At 43.2% G+C, this 20,741-nt stretch overlaps 1 protein-coding gene and 1 long non-coding RNA gene across 13 annotated transcripts in view; both read right to left on the bottom strand.

Annotated features, from left to right (window-relative positions):
• The window catches only part of TMEM164 (transmembrane protein 164), a 174,909-nt gene that overhangs the window by 142,305 nt on the left and 11,863 nt on the right, over positions 1-20,741 (bottom strand). Inside the window, exon 1 of one of the 12 annotated variants that reach the window (XM_044936569.2) lies at positions 6,630-6,654. The exons of the other annotated variants lie outside the window; for them this stretch is intronic. The gene's annotated coding sequence lies outside the window, so the exon portion shown is untranslated. Of the gene's footprint in view, positions 1-6,629; positions 6,655-20,741 lie in introns of those variants that run through there. 12 annotated transcript variants of the gene reach the window in all.
• LOC102406015 lies at positions 664-4,827 on the bottom strand. Its single transcript, XR_328717.4, has 2 exons — positions 4,690-4,827; positions 664-2,400 (listed from the first exon to the last, which is right to left on the bottom strand). It is a non-coding gene; the product is annotated as an uncharacterized LOC102406015 (long non-coding RNA).

Here is a 20,741-nt window from a genome sequence, read left to right on the forward strand (position 1 = left end):
TTCCAAGCTTCTTCCTGTCTCCTACTTTTCATTTATATTCTAGAAGGATACAGGGAGATGATATTGGGTAAAGAGCAGAGAGGGGCAGGGAAAGACATAAAAGTAAACAAAACTTTTAGACACTTCGGTCTCAAGGGCCCTTAAGGAGTCACTAGATCTACCCACCCTTAGAATATGGTCAAGGCCCTAAATCCTATCTCCAAGGAATATGGTCCTTCTGGTTTTTTCCTTAGGAAGAGGAAAGATGATTTCTGTCAGAGAAAGCCTGTCCACAGGTTTTCTGCAGGTTCTCTAAGCCCTCACCATCTGCCTCAGGCCTGGTTCCCCAGGCGTACTGCAGTAACCAGTTCATACAAACCACTGTTTCAGGAATTAACACAGCGAAAGGATGGAAATGGTCTGAAGACAAGTTTCATTTCAAATAAACACACTACCAATCAAAAAAAAAGATTAATCATCTACAGAATGAGAAACTCCAAACTACCATAATTTCAGGTCTGGATGCAATAAAAACATAGTAAACAGGTCTCTGGGTTTTGGCTGTTTTTACTTTTTTCCTTTTAAACACAGGATATTTGGGGGCATTTCAGCAAATGAAAGCTGGGAATTTCATTTGGGGCACTTTATAAAACAGAACGATTTGCATGTAACTCTGGTAGCTGATTTTTAGAAGTTGATTTATGTTGTATTTTATTGGTTCACAAGAGATATTGGAAACAGAATGCACTGAGATGCTCAATTATTTAACAGATCATACTTAACATTTTATATTTTAACATATACCCAGTGCCAACAATTGTTCTCACGAGCTTTCTAAACCATTAAGCTGCACTCCTCTCCTTCTTCTAAATCAAATATAAGTAATTTGTTGTCATAGCAATGCTTCTTCCCACTCCAAAATAGTTCAATACAGGCTTTGTTTCTGCAGACAACTATCTGTCTACCAAAAATTGGTCATTATCTGCCATCTTCTTGACAAATGTCTGATTAAATTTTGCTGCCTGGCTTCTACAGTCATCAGGAGACTGTATTTCTGTGGCACTTTCTAGCACATGTACAGAAAAGGGGCTTATAAAAGCCCTGTGGAATTGCCTGGAAGCATATCACAGCTAAGTCGCTGAGTGACAGCCAATCTCCCCAGTCATGATGACATCGATCCTTTGCATTATTACCCAGCTTAACAGTTTATAGAGTGCTGCCACTCACTCTATTGTACTTAAGGCAGTACTGGGTAATGCTTTCTTGTATGCTTCTTCAATTCCCTGCATCGAGTGGGCTATTTAACAGGGCATATCAGTAGTAAGCTACACTTGTTCTGACCTTTATCCTCTAAGGCTAAGTTCTGCTTCTCTATCCTACTGATGAGGTATATATTAAGCAGCTGAAGGCAATTAAATAAGCTTTGGAATTGCAAATAGATGGAACATCTGAGACACAGGATATCATTTGGCCAGTCGCTTGTGCTATGGCCCACTGACAGATACTAACTGTTCAGATAAACACACAAGACCATCCCCCGGAGTCAGCACCAACATTCATGCTAATCTCATATTTGTAGAGCTTGTTAGTTAACAAAGCAGTTTTGCAAAAATGGTCTTATTTCGACTGTACCGCTTGTCTATCCATCCCCCTAACACATGTAAACACAGCTGGATTAGGATATGAGTACCTAAAATCTTATTCCCTGCCTTACAGTTTACCCTTTTAAAATAAGAATGAACAATTGGTATTTTCAAGCCCTGACCTTTATTTCATGCAGCCATATTCTGTAGAAGCCAAAACCACCCTCCCCCACCACCATAACCATTAGGTTAGAATTTCTTTCACATCAAAATAAAAACAAATTAGAAGGAAAAGAATCAAGAGGGTGAGGAGAAGAGATTCTTTGACATCAGCCACAATCTTTAAAAGGAAAAGAATAGGGTTGAGGAGATGGATTTCCAGGTAATTTCCCTTTTCTTTATACATTCCTGTACTTTTAAGGTTTTTTTTGGTTTGTTTATCTATGACCATATGTTACTTCTATAATCAAAAGATAATGAGAGTGGGTCCTAACTGGCTCACTTGCTCCCCCTTCTTTATACAATTCTCTGAGAGGGAAGGAGGCATTAGTGAAGAGGACCAGCTCAGAGTGCTTATTTCAGAAACACAATCAGAACGAGGGGCTGCCCTAACAGAGCCTGAAAATGAGATTTCACAGAACTACACAGGGTCAAGAGCTGAAGCTGAAAAGTTCGATTCCCACCCAAATGTGACCAGATGTAATTTGTCTCTCTGTATGACTTCCAGTTTCATGTGGTCTGATTCTATTTGAGAATCTAATAAAAGGTGTAGTTGTTGCCATCATTTCTGTTGCTTGGTCCTCCTGAGAGCTTGTCTCCCACAGACTTGATTTTCTTTCTGCAGAGTGAGCAGAGGAGCTGATTAATTATTTAGAATCCCTATGCAACTATTATCTCAATTTCTGCACACCTCACCCCTGTCAGGTGGAAGGGGAATGAGCACTACCCACATAATTACATCCACTGAAACTAAAAGGCAGAGAGGTAACTCGATTTGAGCCATATCCCACAGAAAATGCTAGGCAATAAGCAGCAGAGTGCCTAAGGGTCTGAAACCTGTCTGACCAACCAATAGTAACGTCTATATGGCCCAAGAGAAATAAAGCTCTCTTTCCCAACCTCTTGCCCAACCCAAGAGGAATACAGCTTTCAAAACTGTTTTAATGATGACAAAAAGCCTCTGGCTCTTGAGGCTATGAGGGTGTTAATTTTGTTTGGCAAAGTCAAATTGCTTCAAAAATTTAATTCTATGCCTGGGAAGGTGCAATTTGGATTTTAAATGTGTTTCTTCCCTGGAACTCAAAATCCAATTTACCCTGCTGCCCTAGAAGGATGCTTTTGCTTTCACCAAGTCACCCTTACTAATCTATCTACAGGCTAAGGTGTGCCTGATTTGAACACCTATCTTGAGCATTTCATTAATGGACCTAACAAAGAAAGGGGAAAAGTAACTTACTACCCCTAATAACATAGCAGCAAAATACATAAAGTAAAAGTTAACAGAACTGAAAGAACTAGATTGACCCACCTTTGTGGTGGTAAAATTGATAAGAGTAACCCAATGAAAAACTGGGTGGGGCTGTCAAACGGCAGCAACATTAACAAGGTTGATCTAGTGGACACTGGCCTCATGCTGGGCCACAGAGCATCAAATTTCAAAGAATCAGACCATACAGACCACATCCTCTGATCACAATGTTTCTAAGTTAGAAATCAACAACAAAATAACTTAGAAAATGTTTAACAATGTTTAAAAAAATCCTAAACACCCCATGGGTTAAGAAATCACCATGGAAATTATAAACTAACAAGTTCCAAGTATCCTTAGAACAACATAACAAAATACTACATACCGAAGTCTGTGGGATCCAGCTAAAGCAGCACCTGGCTCAAACTTATTAGCCTTCAATACTTTTAATCAAATAAAGTCTGAAAATAAATGAGTTAATAAGCTTCCAACTTAAGTTAGAAAAAGAACAAGGGATAAAACTGAAAACTGGTTTACAGAACAATTTTTTAACTAGCAGAAATAAGACTCACATACTAGAAAGAGGATTAATAAAGCCCAAATTACTTCCTAGAAAAGATAACAAAACTTAAAAATCTCTGGTGAGGTTGGTTTTTTAAAATAAGTAATACTATGAATGAAAAGGGAGCTGTCTTTTTCATATCTGCAGTTTCTATAGTTAAGAGGCTATTAACCATTTTAAACCTCTAAGTATGAGCATTTAGGCAAAATGGTCACATTCTTAGAAAAACAAATTACTAACACTAATTAAAGAAGAAATTGAATACTTGAAAATTTCTACCATCATGAAAGAAATTGAATCAGTAGTCCAAAATCTTTCCACAGAAGACACCAAAGCCCTGATAGTTTTACTGGCAAGTTCTAGCAAGCACTCAAGAAACAAATAACTCCCATCTTCTGCAAACTATTCCAGAGTTTAGAAAATGAGGAAGCATTACCCAACTCATTTTATGAAGCTAGTAATAAATACCAAAACTTTACAGGGACAGTACAAGAAAGGAACCACAGCCAGACTCATTCCTGAACAGTTGTAAAAACACCAAATCTAATACTACCAAATCATATCCAGGAACAAGAAAGATAATGCATCGTGATCAAGGTCATTTCATTTCAGGAATGCAAAGTTGGTTTAGTATTAGAAAATCAACATGATTTACCACATTGAAAGATTAAAGACCAAAAGTAATATGATCACCTTAACAGATGAAAAAGTCTTTGATAAGAAGCAACATCCATTTATGACTAACAAAAAACAACTTAGCAAACTCAGAACAGAAGGGAAGTTCTATAGTCCAATAAAAGATATCATCAAAAAAATTTACAGCTTAACACCCAGTGAACAGACGGTAAAGAAACTGCCTGCAATGCAGGAGACCCAGGTTCAATGCCTGGGTTGGGAAGATCCCCTGGAGAAGGGAATGGCTACCCACTCCAGTGTTCTTGCCTGGAGAACCTCATGAACAGAGGAGCCTGGCGGGCTACAGTCCATGGGCCCACAAAGAATCTGACACACCTGAGTGACTAACACTTTCACTTTTCACTTTCAACACCATACTTAATGGTGAAACACTTCAGTGTTTCCATGGTGCTAGAACCTACCTGCCAACGAAGGTAACCGTAAGAGACCTGGCTTCGATCCCTGGGTTGGGAAGATCCCCTGGAGGGCACAGCAACCCACTCCAGTATTCTTGCCTGTGAAATCCCATGGACAGAGGAGCCTGGAAGGCTATGGTCCATAGAGTTGCAAAGAATCTGACACGACTGAAGAGACTTAGCACACACGCACACCCTTTAAGACAGGGAAGAAGACAAGGTTATCTATTATTGCCACTTCTGTTAAACACTGTATTAGAGGTCTCAACCAGAATGGTAAGGCAAGAAAATGGTATTAAAGATAAAATGACTCCAAAGGAAGAGACAAAGGTTTCACTCATTGTAGTTTATGATTACCAACATAGAAAACATACAAGAATCCTCAGACCAATTAATTATAATTAATTTGAAGCATTTAGCAATGTTGCTGGCTACAAAAAATGAACAAAAATCAACTGTATTTCTGGACATCAGCAACTAACAATTACAATGTGTAATTTAAAAAGGAAAAAAAAAAAGACCAGAGACTTTACAGGAGAGCTGATGAAGACCCTGAGTTGGGAGTCAGACTAACTAGTTTCTAAAACCAGCTCCACCAGCAGCTGTGAGACTCTGGCAAGCAATTTAGCTACTTTGTGCCCTACCTTTTAAAATTCTTGTGAGGATTAAAAGAGTTAATAGGCAAAAAGCATTTAGACCAGTGCCTGATTCAAATGTATTCTTTTTAATGGCTGAGTAATACTCCATTGTGTGTATGTACCACAGCTTTCTTATCCATTCGTCTGCTGATGGTTCTAATGAGGTGGATGAAACTGGAGCCTATTATACAGAGTGAAGTAAGCCAGAAAGAAAAATACCAATACAGTATAATAACGCATATATACGGAATTTAGAAAGATGGTAACAATAACCCTGTATGTGAGACAGTAAAAGAGACACAGATGTATAGAACAGTCTTTTGGACTCTGTGGGAGAGGGCGAGGGTGGGATGACTTGGGAGAATGGCACTGAAACATGTAAATTATCATATGTGAAACATATCACCAGTCTAGTTTCAATGCGTGATACAGGGTGCTCAGGGCTGGTGCACTGGGATGACCCAGAGGGATGGGATGGGGAGGGAGGTGGGAGGGGGGGTTCAGGATGGGGAACACATGTTCACCTGTGATGGATTCATGTCAATGTATGGCAGTACCAATACAATATTATAAAGTAAAATAATAATAATAATAAAATAAGGCAAAGAACAGGCATAAAGAAAAAAAATAGGCTGGTACCTGGAACAAAGTAAAAGCTGAATATATGCTAATTGTTATTATCACAGTGAAGAAATAGTTAATAGGCCTATTATCAAGAGCCCTGAGGTTCAAATTATTGGACTCTGACATCTCAACGGTAAAAAAGCCAGGGAGCCACCTATCACAGGAGCCAATGAAACTCAGCCATGTTGTCCCTTAGGCCTGGCACTGAACTCCCACACCAAACATACAGCTCATTACTCATACACCCGCTGTTTGCAGTGCAATTAGCAAAAGCACACACCTTTTCTCTGGAGATTTCCACCCCATCTTCCCAACTCTTTTAACTGACAGCTAAAGTCAACAACTTCAAGCTTTCTGTGAGGATAAAATCCAGAGTTCTTGACGGTTCTTGACGGTTACTCTTTATCATCAAAAGACAAGGCAAACCTCAGCCCCTTGGGGCAGACTAATGCCAGGAGAGTTTCTGGAGGTATTCATAGAAAGGCTGTTATTTGTTACTGCCTCCACTTCTTGGGGGAAAGGGGATAGACCGTAACTAATATTTCTTTGAGCACCTACTACGTTCCATGCACTTTTCTCAGGGCTTCACCAATATTAACTCATATAAATTCTTTCTGTAATCTAATGAGACAGATAGAATTCTTAGCACCATTCTACAAATGAGACAGTGATTAGGTGACTTACTTAAAGCACAGAGCTCAGGAGTGACAGAAATTAGCTTCAAATCCAGATCTGTCTGCAAAGCCCTGCACCAAGCTAGAAGAGAAAGAAATAAAGGGGGGAAGTGGGTACTGTGTGTATGAAGCAATGCATGTCAATTCTCCTTCTGAAACCAGAAGGCACAACTCCAGTGGGGATGCACACGACCATCATGTGAAGAGAAGACTGAAAAATCAGCAAACCAGCAGGGTTTCCAAGTTAGTGTTCATGATGTAACCAGGTAAAATGCTGCTGCCATTTCGTGGCATGACTGAGCATTATTTTTTTAAAACCCACAGAAATACTGCCCCTATGTGGCCTCATTTCACCCTCTCCTTCTCTGAAAACCAAGACAGTCATGACCGGGACATACTTATTTAACTCCTTCTACATGGCAGCACTGCCAGGCTAACTGACTTCATGGCCCACAAGTGATGAATATCCCCAACTGCTTTGATCTGGGACTGGTGAGCAAAGACTAACATTTATGCTGCACTGACTATGTGCCAAGCCCCACTGGCATCATAAACCACCCGTCAGGGCTTCCACTTCCCTGTCCCCAAGTAAATGATTTTGTTCCCCCTAATGGCAGTACCTAACCTGAATGGCAGAAGAGATGACAAGTGCCTGGCCTTGGGGGCAGCCCCTCACAGCCCTTCCTGATGCAAGCTGACTGCTACATGTACCATCCAAGGTTCAAGAATATCCACACCCAAACACCCCAACAATAACATAGAAATACTTTTTAAGATCCAAGCTACCTAACTGCAGGACCACATAGGTTTTACAGGTTATTAACTTTAAGTGTTCTTGAATACAAGATGATTTTTCATGACAAAACAGATAAAGGAAAGGTCAATTACACAAGACCTAGTTATGGGTCAACCTGCTCTTAAACTCTGAAGGGAAATAAAAGTTGCACATACAACCTGCTGTTCAGATTGCTTCTCTTCTAAAAACCACCATCACCCCAAACCCTCTTACAAAACAGAACACACATTTTAATCATTCTAACCCAGAGCAATAAAATATGAGTGCCCCCTATTTAAGTGCCCCGTTACCCTTTCAGTTTTTATTTGATCTTCAGAAATACTTTTAGCACCACCACAAGTCTTGAAATTAAATAACTGCCACTTAAAGAAAGCTGGTTAAATTTTGACGTGGGTAAGAAGCTACCTGAAAAGAAACTATTTCTTTATAAACTCCCGAGGAAAACCAGAACCCATGTGTAACTGCCTAAGCATGGTAAAGCCATTTGAGGTTAACTGACCCACCCAGGAAGTTCCTGAAGGCACTATGAGATTCTCCCCACTTTTACACTTCCAATGCATTTTGTCCATCATCCAGTTCCTTGACTTTTCCATTCTGCCAGGAAGTGAGAAATGAACCAAAGTGTCATCAAATGTACGAGTTGGGAGGGATCTTAGAAATCATCTGGTCCAACCTTCATTCACAGATGTGGAAAGTGAATCCCAGAGAAGGGAAGTAATCTATCTGACTATGCAGTGTTGGTGACTGGCAAGTCTCCCAATACAGTCCGCCCCACAGTAGAACAGAATTCTGCTACATGGGACTCTTATCTTCTGACTAATTCTTTAAATAGGCTTACTGAAAGTTGGCAGACTGTTCTTCATCCACAGGAAAAATATAATTGGTAATCTCTTTGTATTCTTGCCTGGAGAACCCCACAGACAAAGGAGCCTGGTGAGCTGCAGTCCATGGGGTCGCAAAGAGTTGGACACGACTGAGCGACTAACACACACACACACACACTTTGAATGACAAGCTCTACTAGCCTAACAGTTAACACCACCAGCCTTGAAGTCAGCCAAACCTATATGTCTGTACCAGTTTGACCACTTTCTAGCTATGTGGCCTTGGGCATGATATTTAAACCTCTCTGAAGGTTATTGTCTTCATCTGTAAAATGGGAATGCCAATCATAGCATTGATCACACAGGGTGTTCAATACATATTAGTTGTGACTATTATTGGGACTTCCTAGATGATATTAGTGGTAAAGAACCCTTCTGCCAATGCAGAAGATGCAAGAGACGTGGGTTCTATCCCTCCATCAGAAGATACCCTGGAGAAGGAAATGGCAACCCACTCCAGTATTCTTGCTTGGAGAATCCCATGGACAGGGGAGCCTGGTGGGCTACAGTCCATGGGGTGGCAAAGAGTCAGACACGACTGAAGCAACTTAGCAGGCATGCACGTGACTATTACCACAATCTGGCACAGAGGAAGGCAGAGCTGTTAGCTCTCTAAACCTTGTCTGTGTGGGGAAGGGGCCCAGGGAAGAGCAACCCAGAATCTCTACCTGGAATTACACCTGACTCTTCAGAGAAAGCCCCAGATTTGGAACTGAATTTTGGGCTTGGGAACTGGCAGGGAACAGGGCTAGAAGAAACAGCCTGATGCTGGCACCACTAGGAACCCATTCCCACTGTACTAATTCTCAGGCCTGCACAGAACACCAGGCTACCTCCTTCCTCTAAGGTAAGACTCACAACCGTTTAATAAAAAAAGGAGTGACTGAGGCAGGAAAGTGATAAACCTACTAATCTTGGGAAGCCCATTAGAAACAGTAGGAAAAGTGCCCTAATTAGACACAGAGGGGTTAGAGTCAGTGGCTGTTTCAATAAAGGCAAAATTCCCCATCTTTAGGCCTCTCACTGCTGCTATTTAGTCGCTCAGTTGGGTCCAACTCTTTGTGACCCCACAGATTGCAGTCTGCCAGGCTCCTCTGTCCATAGGATTTTCTAGGCAAGAATACTGAAGTGGGTTGCCATTTCCTTCTCCAGGAGATCTTCCTGACCCAGGGAACAAACCCGGGTCTCCTGCATCAGCAGGCAGATTCTTTACCACTGAGCCACCTGGGAAGCCCCTTAGGCCTCTTGGGCCTGAGCTATAATTCCAGTGGTAACCAGTGCTGGCCCTCCCTAGGCAAGCTTTCAATAAAGACTAAAATGCAAACACCCTGCCCTCAACTATAAGGTAGTGAGAGCATAAAGCACAAACTGGAATTCTTGTTAAAGTTTTAACACAGGCCATTAGGTTCACTTGTCCTTCAACTGATCAACAGAACAGGGCACTAAGACCTCAGAGGGAGGCAGCCTGGCACTCCGGCCCTGGTTTTGCCATCCCCAAGCGGGGTGACCTTGGGCAAGTAGCTTCCTGTGCTGGGCTTCTTTTCCCCACTGCAAAATGAAGGGTTTGAACTAGAGGAACTTCAAAGGCCCTCTGACCTCTAGCATTCTCCTGTTATAAGTTCTCCACATTAAAATGCAGTAATTAGACTATAAATGAGCCTTGATAATAAGCTCCCTAGGGAGCAGAAACCATATCTGATGTTTCCTGTGTATCTCACAGTCCTGAGTATGATGCACGGCTCAGAGTCATTGCATAGGACATGCTGAGGGATACGGATTCCCACACAGGGCTTAGTGTATCAGACGCTTTACATGTGCCAGGTGGTTCGCAAGCCTCTCTCCCACCAGACTTTCTGAGTATGTCAGGTTTTACCATTCCTGGGTTTTTAAAAGCAGCGTTGCACAGGGAAACAAAGCTCCTTGTCACTTCACCTGACAATAATTGAATACCGAAGTGCCAGGCACCCTTATGAGGGGCCCTGCAAGTACAACTATTGTTCTTGAGGAACTCCTGAATTTTACCTCATAGAGCTTATTAGATCTCCCTGACAGGCGAGCAAGAAGCTGGCAAACAATGGGATGCACGTTTTACAAGTAATGCACCCACAGGCTTTGGGAATACACAATACATGAAATAGGTGTATTGAAATAGTGTTAAATACACACAACACACACAAGCTTCATAGGGCCAGTTTAGGCTCAGAACACATGTAATCCAGTCTTCTCCACTAGTGGTTTCTAATCCTAGTTGCATATTAGAATCACTTGAGGAACCTGAAAAAATGCTCATGTGTAGGCCCCCAGTCCAGACAATTAGATAAGAATGGGGTGGGGAAAACAGATACTGGAACTTTTAAATGTTTCCTTAATGACTGTAGGAGCAGGCACAGGTGAGGACTCCTGGCCTCCACCTTCTCCATCTCCACCTCTAGTCCCAAACTTAGTGACAGGTCCAGCAGGTAACTCGGAGGCCTGCGAAGTCAACAGAAATTCCATTTCACTCACTCACCTGACTATTCTCTGAGCCATTAAGATAACTTTGCCACTGCCAAAACGTTTTTGGCCACCAAAATTTAAACAATGAGGGGCTTTCTTAATCCTCAGTCAGAGAAGGCAATTAGGTAGTCCAGCCTCTGCCCCAACCACTGTATGGAAGGAAGGCTTACTTGGCCTGAGATCTCATCCTTTTGGGGGAAGCTTCTCTACTCCTCAAACTGATGTTTAATTTGTCCCTTCTCGAATGTGCTACTCTTTGCCTCATCTGGATGTTTCCTTACAGCTAAGAATATTTGCTCCGTCTGCAGCTGGGCCCCCAACCAGTCTCTCCCCCAACCCCATCCTCTCTTGCCCCCCTCATATATACACATGGCCACTTTGCTTTGCTCTTTTAATTCATTCTTAATCAGCCTCTGCCTGTCTCTAGGCCACCTTGCCACTCTTCTACTTAATCCCTTTTGGCTGAAAACCCTGGCCATGGGGTCACTGCCTCATTCTAGCAGCCCTGTCTCACTGTACCCCCTGCCTCACCCCCACAAGCCATAGCAGCAGCAAAGGCTCTGTGAGCAGTCTCTCACCCACATGGTGTCTTCTCAGCTGCCAGATCCTCTCTTGTGAGTTGGCTTCCTTCATCCAATGATTCTCTTCTACTGAAATTGCTCGCCCGGGCTGCCTTTCTTTTTTTTACAAAAATATCTCTTCTCAATTACTCAAGAAATTTGTACTTACACCAAATTCAATGCAGAAATGTGTTAAGTACAAAGTGAGGGTGTCCCCCCTCTCCCTAACGACTCAGGATTCAACACTACCGAGTACACAATCTCCCAGACTTTCACGAGGTTGTTATGGGTTCATATCACACATACCATTATTTCTTTTTAACAAAATATTGTTACCATCTTCCAAAGGGAATATAGAGATTAGCCTCCCTTTTAAAAGCTGTACAATATTCCACTGGTGGGATGTGCCATTCTGTCCCTGGTGTGCTGTTTCCTAATCTTCTCTGATGCCATAACACCCTTGCACACAACTCTTCACACACGAACATTTCTAGGGCAACTATTTAGAAGTGGGTGGGCCGTTGGCCACCAGACCAGCCTGTACTCACCAATTTCAAGTGCCTTTTCTCAAGCCTTCCTTGGTCTCAACCTCTTTGCCTCACATGACATAGAGGACCTGCTTCCTGAATTTCCTTCCTGCCTTGGGTGTCCTTCCATGTCTGCTTCACTGAGTCTTTTCTTCTGCCCACAAAAGTAGGCATTTCACAGAATCCTTTTCTTCTTTCTCCTCTGGTTTTGCATGATGGTTGCGTCTTCTCCCCTGCCATCTTCTCCAAATGAATGCCTCCTAAAACACTTTGCCAGCCCAACTACATCTCAACTGCCTGCTGTTCACTCCAGCCTCAACATCTCAAACATCTGAAACTCAACAAACCCCCAAAATGAACTCCTGACCTTTTCTTCTAAGCCTCGCTTTCCTCACCCAATAAACAAAGGGAAAGGACTAGACTCAGTTAAACGCTTTTTTAAAAAATTAGGAGTCTAGTATGTACTAGATGTTGTGCAGGGTAAGAAAAAAAAAATCAACAGAACATAGATTCTGTATTCAGGGAACACACAAACTAAGAAGTGAGGGAGCAACATAAACAATTATGTAATACAAGGCAAAATCAAATGCTAAAATAGACAAGAATGGCTAAATCTGGCATAAAGGCTTGAAGAAACCTTCACAAGGGGGAGTGTTGCGCCTTGAATGACGACTGGCATCTCAACAGGAAGAGAAAAGTATTTCTGACTGAGGGTACAACGTGAACCAAGTATAAACTCAGAGTCAGAGAACCGTGGAAGTTCATGGTACATGTGGCTGGATCAGAGCACATACGGAACAATGTACTAGAGGATAAAGCTGGTTGACACCAAGATCCGGAAGGTCCCAAATCTTATCACAAGGAGCTCAGGCTTTCTCTAAAGGGTTTCTCTCTCTGACATTCCCTGGTTGAGTAATAGTAGCTGCCTAAAATACTATGTTAAAGATGATTCTGAACCTACATGGAGACGCATGTTGAGCAAGCATGCTCATGTTTTGATTAGCAAGGCTGGCCCAGGGCACCAGATGCACCACAAGGTGCATCTATCCAGCTGTCTGCTCTCCTTGCTGAAGGCAATAGGGAGCTATTGAGGGCTTTTAAGCAAGGGAATGGCAGGACCCAACATGAATTTTCCTTGTATCATTTCTGGCAGCGGTATAAATGATGGACAGAGCAGAAAGACCCCAGGAGAAGGGAAAATCAGTCAGCAGGCTGCTGGTAAGAAGCCAGGTAGTGGTGATGATGATCAACAACCAGGTGAATTAGGGCAGAGGAATCAAAGAAGAAAAGCAAGAGACAGATGGGAGAAATAATGAAAGACAGAATCAAAATGACTCAAGAGACTCTGATGGTGGAAGAGAGGAATGGAAATGTGTCAAAGTTTCAAAGGACTTAACCCGGGTCACTGATGGACTGCAGTGCCATTAACTAAGATAGGGGCCCTAAGGGAAAAGTATCGTAATCCTTGCTTTTCACTCCAAATCCTCCAACCACTTTATTTAGCTTTTAAGCACCCTTAAGTACACTAGGAGGGAAAAGGCAGAACATGCACTGCTTGATGGACCCAGCATTTATATAACCTTACACATTAACCTACTATCCTTCCTTTTGCCAGCTTGTCAAAAAAATATCATGTTGAATTGGTTCACAATGCCTTTCAGGTCTATTATATCCTTCTGCTTCTCTATACGTTCATTCTATTTTTTGAGTGTTTGATGTGGAAACCAACTAAAAACCTTAATTTATCTGCTTAAAGAATACTTGTAATAGATAGTGGAACTACATGTAATCTTGTTATGTATTTTCCAAGTCAAGTAAAGGTGTTATCATACTTTCATAATTTAAAAAAATTAAAATTAAAAAAATAAATATCCATCAATATCTAATCCTAGGATTAGATAAAACCATTGAAAAGGCTTGTCTTTGAATGCTCATGCTCTCAAAAAAATTATTTTTCCTATTTAGACAGTGCTTTCCAGCTACAAGACACATTCGCAAATCTTTTACTTGACTGTCACGTTTACCCTGTGAGGTATGAAGGGCAAAGAGCATACCTATCTTACAGATAACATACTCTGTGCTTGCTATGCACCAGACATTGATCTAAATACTTTACATGTAGCTAGCACTGAATTCTTGTAAGAAAACCACAGATGGTATTATCCCCATTTTACAAAGACAAAAACATACCCAGAGATATCAATTAACTTACCCAAAGCAACATAGCTAGAAAGCAGCAGAGCTGGGATTTGAACTTGGCCAGTCTGACTTCAGAGCCTAGACTCTTTAACTACCATGCTTTATATAAGAAGATAAGCCCCAGAGAGGCAATCTGACCAGCCAAAACTACTAGGTTCTGCCAACCAGTCAGAGATGAAACCTACAGCCAAGGCCAGGTCTGGCTAATGCTTAACCCTATGCTCTATCTATTACTCTACATTGTTTACCAAGATGAAATGACTTCTTCCCTGGGCTGGCCAATTATTTTGACCTTTTTCCTCTTTGACCTTCGTCACTTCTACCAGAATGAGGTTCTGGAATCATTCACCTGCTGTGGAGCCTCACACAACTGTTCACTAGGATGGGATGCGGGTCTCTACTTAGAGAAAAATGATGACCTCAGTTACAGCCCCAACTGAATGAGTCCCATTGCAAAACCATCAATATCTCGCAGCAGATGACACTGACTTGCCATACAGGCTCACTGAACATATACCACTCCCTGGACTACCTGCCCAGGGCAAGCAGCAAGCAATGGTGGCACTGCAGCCTGCTTCCTCTGTGGAAGAGACAAAGCAAGGGCAGAAAAACACGTTGGAAAAGTAGTTGCTATAGCGGTCAGGTAGAAAGGTGGCCTGCAGCTGTGAGAGCCTCACTTTCAAGGCTGTCATAGAAAATGATGCTCAAAAAAATAAATAAAACACAAGATTTCTGTTTCTCAGCTACTGGGCAAGAACAAAAGTCCAGCTTCTTTTATGCTGGAATGGTAAGGGGTAGAAGGAGGCCATGAATGGTACTACAGAGTGACAGTGAACCAGTAGATCCACCTCTGCTTCCATTGAGCTCTGTGACTTTGGGCAAGTCACTTCACCTCTCTGGGTCTCGGTTTACTCATCTGGAAGAACAAGTGAGGAGATGATCTCTGAGGTTCTTTTTTTTTTTTTTTTTCCAGCTCTGATTTGGCATCACTCAGCCATTTCCACCCAGCAAAGTGTTGCTAGAATATTTTTCTTCAGTATGTGTAAGTCAACCAAAGAAGAAATGGGCTACAACAAAGGGAAAGAAGAATGCATGCTTGCATGCTTAGTCGCGTCTGACTCTTCTGTGATCCCTTTTAACTTCAGCCCACCAGGCTTCTCTATCCATGGGATTTTTCAGGCAAGAATACTGGAGTGGGTTGCTATTTCCTTCTCCAAAAGAAGAATTAGATAAAACAAAAATGGCCTTTTGCAGAAGGCTGAAAATTAGGTAATATATAGGCAATAGACTTAAGCACAGTACCTGAACCATGATACATGCTCAAACTGTTAGTTTATCATCACTTATATCGAAAATATTATCAAACGGTGTTATCAAAAAGTATCATATCAAAAAGTATTATCAAAGTATAGTTTATATCAAAAGTATTATCATCACTACTACTCCTAACTTTTAGAGTGTACAGAGATAACCAAATATTATGATGAGCTCTTCCTCCTAAATTTAACCCCCTTTTGCCCATATAACCCTATTTCAGGTTTATGGTATTTCAGAGGTCTGGGGCAGGGGGTCCTAAATGAGCAGTGGCACCAACTGTCCTTAGTGTCTATGGACATTTATGACTGAAGAGTGAGAACCCAATCCCAAGGGAAACTGAAGAAACAATAAAAAAGAAATGGGAGGAGCCAGGATTAATCTTCAGTTCACTGCAAACTGGCTGTGGAAAGGGGATTAAAAAAAAAAAAAAACAGGTGCGGACCACAGTGTACTCTGCAAATTGTTTTTCAGTTCAGACCCGAAGCAGGGAGTAAGAAACTTGGGAAGATGATCCCAGCCTGGATTCCATGTGTGTCCATCTGAGTAAACACAGCCCTAGCTGTGAGGTATGGCCAAACACTGCTCAGCCAGGCAGAGCCTTTGTGACCTCACAAGTTGAATGCAGCCTCAGCCCAAAGGCCACCGCTGACCTCGAGGCCCATGACGGTACCCCACCCCATCCCCACCCCCGCCGAGAGCCTCGCCCGGGGAGGACAGGCACAGGGCTGGGGTTCACTCAGTTCTCTTTGCTCACTAGCCAGAAACCCCACCAGTAAAGAAAGGAAACTGGACTTTAGCTTGGTGCCAGCTTGCAGGGCTATTTTGAGGACAGCTGAACTGCAAACTCCAGGGCGCTGCTGCACAGGGAAGAGAAACCCAAAGGTAAAACCAGCCCCTTTCCTCAGGGGTCTTGAGAGTCCTCCTGTGACTAGGGACCAGGGAAATGGAGAAAGGCCCACAGGAAGCAGCAGCCAGCAGTCAGTGGTAGCTCAATGGGCCAAGTGTAAAAGCGTTGATGATAATAAGGTATTTATGCACATGACCCTGAGCAACATTCCTGCAGGGCAGGAAATAAAGTGCGGCAACAGGCATGCACACTCTCTCAAGTGCCTGGGACTTAAAAAAGGAAACTACAAATGCAAAATTACAAGGGACAAAAGTGTGGATAAGAAGGGGACCCTTGGGTACAGTCTCCCTTAATTTCTCAGGGTTGTCCTTTGTTTTAGGAATGCCCTCCAAGCTAGTTCCTCCCAGGGAACCCGGATTATTACAGAAAACCTGACCTTACCCCAAGGAACTGCCTATTTACTCACAACACTTGCAAATAAGCCTGAAGGCCTATCAATGGCCTTGCTGGGGTGGGGCGTCCCAACCCCAAGGCTGTAAAACCGCAAGACCCAGGCCTTGGCCCCAGAGGGCTGCACAATTAAAGGGGACTTCTCTTTAGTGAGGGACTGGCTGCTGAGGTTCTAGTTCTGAGAGCAACTAGTCCTAAAAATGAGAGGGTTTCCATACCTGGGAGATACTCGAAGAATTGTCTTGTTCATTTGTTTGGTTTTTCATCCATTTGCTGACATGTCAGGCAAGGCACTGGTCTATGTTTAACCTGCCTTTCTCCTCTGATAACTTAACTCTGGGAACAGGCAGCAATTGAGAGAGCTGCACTATCCTCAGTCAAAAGAAATTAATGAAGTAAAAACTCAATTCACACACCTGTTTCTGCCCACCCCCAAACCAATCCTTTCCTGCTTCTGTCATGTTCTCGGTTTCCTAGGCTACCGATCTCAAGACAGCTGGCACCAGAGAGCCAGTCCATTGATGAAGAGCAGCAATAATTAAGCCCAGAGATCCCTGGACAGCCAAGCATCCCACCAATGACAGCCATCCTCCAAATGCTTCAGAAAACACTGAGTGATTTACAGTAACTTCTCAATTTCCCACAAAGCTATCCTTAGGCCTTGAACAATCAAGCAACCCTGCCCTGCAGAGATTATATGGGTGCCAACTTCATGGAATCAGTATTTTTGCCTACCACATGAAATGAAGATGCCAGCGAAGTTTCTCTTGGGTGAGATTCTTAGAGCTGCCTTCCTGTATCTAATTTGTCATCTTATCCCAGAATCAGGCATCCAAGCTCACAGCAGCAGCAGCCATAAGGATAACAAAGCTCATTATCATCACACATCACATCACAGCAAAAAAAAGTACTGACTGTTTACTATCTTAAGTGTTTTATTACTCTTGTCTCATTGTTTCTCATTATTGTCTTACAACAGCCCTACAGGGTAGGTTTAATTATTCCAATTTACAAATGTGGTCTCTAGGGGGTCAAAGAGGTTACACAACTTGCCAAGGGCTACACAGCTAGTGGTAAAACCTGAACCCAGGCCTTTACCAACCTAGAGTCAGCTTTTGTGTGTGTGTGAGCCCGTGCGCTCCGTTGTGTCCAATTCTTTGTGACCCTGTGGACTGTAAGCAGCCAGTCCCCTCTGTCCATGGGATTTTCCCTGGCAAGAATACTGGAGTGAATTGACATTTCCTCCCCACCTGGGATGCTTCCCAGCTGGCACTAAAGAACCCTTCTGCCAGTGCAGGCGACACAAGAGACATGGGTTCCATCCCTGGGTCAGAAGATCCCCTGGGATAGAAAATGGCAACCCACTCCAGTATTTCTGCCTGGGAAATCCCATTGACAGAGGAACCTGGCGGGTTACAGTCCATAGGGTTGCAAAGAGTCAGATATGACTGATTGTGCACACACAGCTTTTACCCAGCATGACTTGAACCACTATATAGGAGTTCTGTATACTACTGTGCGTGCTAAGTCACTTCAGGCTTAGAAGCCAGGCTCCTCTGTCCATGGGATTCTCCAGGCAAGCATACTTGAGTGGGTTGCCATGCCCTCCTCCTCCAAGGGATCTTCCTGACCCAGGGATCGAACCTGCATTTCTTATGTCTCCTGCATTGGCAGGTGGGTTCTTTACCACCAGCAGCACCTGGGAAGCCCCCTATTCCTACTGTAGTACATGCAGCACTATTACTACCACAGTTGTCCCTTGCTATCCATGGGGGATTGGGTCCAGGACCCCCCACGGATACCAAAATCTACGGATGCTCAAGTCCCTTGTATAAAATGGTGTTGTATTTGCATGTGACCTTGCCCATCCTCCCATATATTTCAAATTGTCTCTAGATTACTTACAACACCTAACATAATATAACCAGTTTCCAGTGCATAATAAATTCAAGTTTTATGTTTTCAAACTTTCTGAAATTTTTTTCCCTAATATTTTCAATCTGTAGTTGGTTACATCTGCAAATTGGAACACACATTTATGGACGGCTGACTGTACTATGAAAAGCTGCTAACATTTATTGCTGACAATGAGCCAGAATTTCTGCCAAATGCTTGATTTAAGTTATTCCATTTAATCCTCACAATAGCCCTATTAGGTAGGTACTGTGATTATATCCATTTTACAGATGAGTGAAGTTGATAGCAGTTAAGTAACACGCCTACAATCACACATGATTCTTGTTGTTTGGGTGCTCAGTCGTGTCTAACTCTTTTGCGTCCCCATGGACTGTAGCCTACCAGGGTCCTCTGTCCATGGAATTCTCCAGGCAAGAATACTGGAGTGGGTTGCCATTTCTTCTCCAGGGGATATTCTTGACCCAGGGATTGAACAAGTGTCTCCTGCATTGGCAGGAAAGTTCTTTACCACTACCCACCCAAGGTCACATAATGATGGAGCTCAAATAGAAACCCAGGAAATATGGTCCAAAAGCTCAGTCCACTCAGCTGAACCTGCATTAGGAAAAGGAGGCATTTCTAATGCCCAGCTTAACTTAGCCAGGTTCATTGCTGTGTCCCAGTCCAAACCTACTGAGTCCCAGTGAGAATTTCCCAAGTAAATGCCAAGGAGGAAACCTGTCTAGCCCTTCTGTGTACATGCCAGTAGCTCAGATCTGATGCATCTAGGAAAAGACCAAAGCCCTTTCTAGAAGTCTCTCCTAGCCAGTTTCCCTCGTGTCCAGCAGCCTCTCCTAATACTCTACCCAAAACATCTAATAAGTGTTTACCCAGGGCTCCCAGAGCCGTAGTTAAGGGCCTTAATGTGCAATCTGGCTCTGTGCCTTGTTTAATCAGCACCTGAATGAAATGTCTCTTTGCTAGTAACAGCCTGAGCACAAAGTCTTTCTGCAAACACAGCTGGTCGACTGGCAAAGGCGACTCATTTCATAGGCAAAATACACCCTGAGTTTATACCACCACTGATGTGTGCTGGAGACAGGGAGACTGGAGGAACTGAGATGGAATTAGAATGGGCTCATGCTTCCTTTGGGCTTCCCAGGTGGTGCAGTGGTAAAGAACCTGCCTGCCAATGCAGGAGATACAAGAGACATGGGTTCGATCCCCAGGTCGGGAAGACCCTCTGGAGGAGGAAATAGCAAACCATTCCAGTATTATTGCCTAGGAGAATCCCAAGGACAGAGGAGCTTAGCAGGCTACAGTCCATGGTCACAAAGCATGGGACACGACTGAGCAACTGTCATGCACGATTCCTTTCTCCTCAGATAATCTCGCCTCTCATTCTCCTACCAACCTAAACATCTGCCCACAGGACATGGCTTGAACTGGGTCTGCCCAACAGTCCAATCCTCTCTAAGGACTGTCTTAGAGAAGACAGTCTCCTGCCATCTATTTCGTTTCCTCAGAGCTCACCAGGCCCACAACCAGACTCATCCTACCCTGCCTGCCTCCCTCTGACATTTGCTCCAGCAGCTACTGTTAAGGGTATGCAGCCAACAGAAAGATCCCCCCAACCCTCCCCTTCAGGATCTCGGGCTCGCAACAGGTCAGTGTCCCTTGACACACCACACACTGACAGATGTGCAAACCATGCCCTGTTTAGCTGGCAGCTCTTTCTCTGGGAAAGAGCTGAGTAAACAGAGAGGACCGTGCCCAGAAAAGGAGGAGCCTTCCCCAGACCTTCAGATTTAACTGCTGTATTCAAGAGCACCTTGGAGGGAGACTTACCCTGGGCATTCAGCAAGTAGGACAGCAAGACACCGGTAACTCCAGTTCTCAGGGTGGGGGAGGATGGGAGGTGGAGCAGGAGGGAGGCCAACAACTGAGCAAGGAGCATGGGAAAGGCCACCTGCTCATATTCTGAGACACACCCCACCAATTAAAGATCAAGTAAGGCTAACAAGGCCCTTTTAAAAAGTCCTGTCCTCCCCTACCTCTGTTGCATCTGAGCCATTCACACTGTAGTATGAACCTCCTACATGGAACTGATTTCTTCCTTATTTCCTTGGAGATAGGACCTCCTCTGGTGA

The sequence above is a fragment of the Bubalus bubalis genome, chromosome X (genome assembly GCF_019923935.1).
Source record: "Bubalus bubalis isolate 160015118507 breed Murrah chromosome X, NDDB_SH_1, whole genome shotgun sequence".
Taxonomy (NCBI): domain Eukaryota; kingdom Metazoa; phylum Chordata; class Mammalia; order Artiodactyla; family Bovidae; genus Bubalus; species Bubalus bubalis.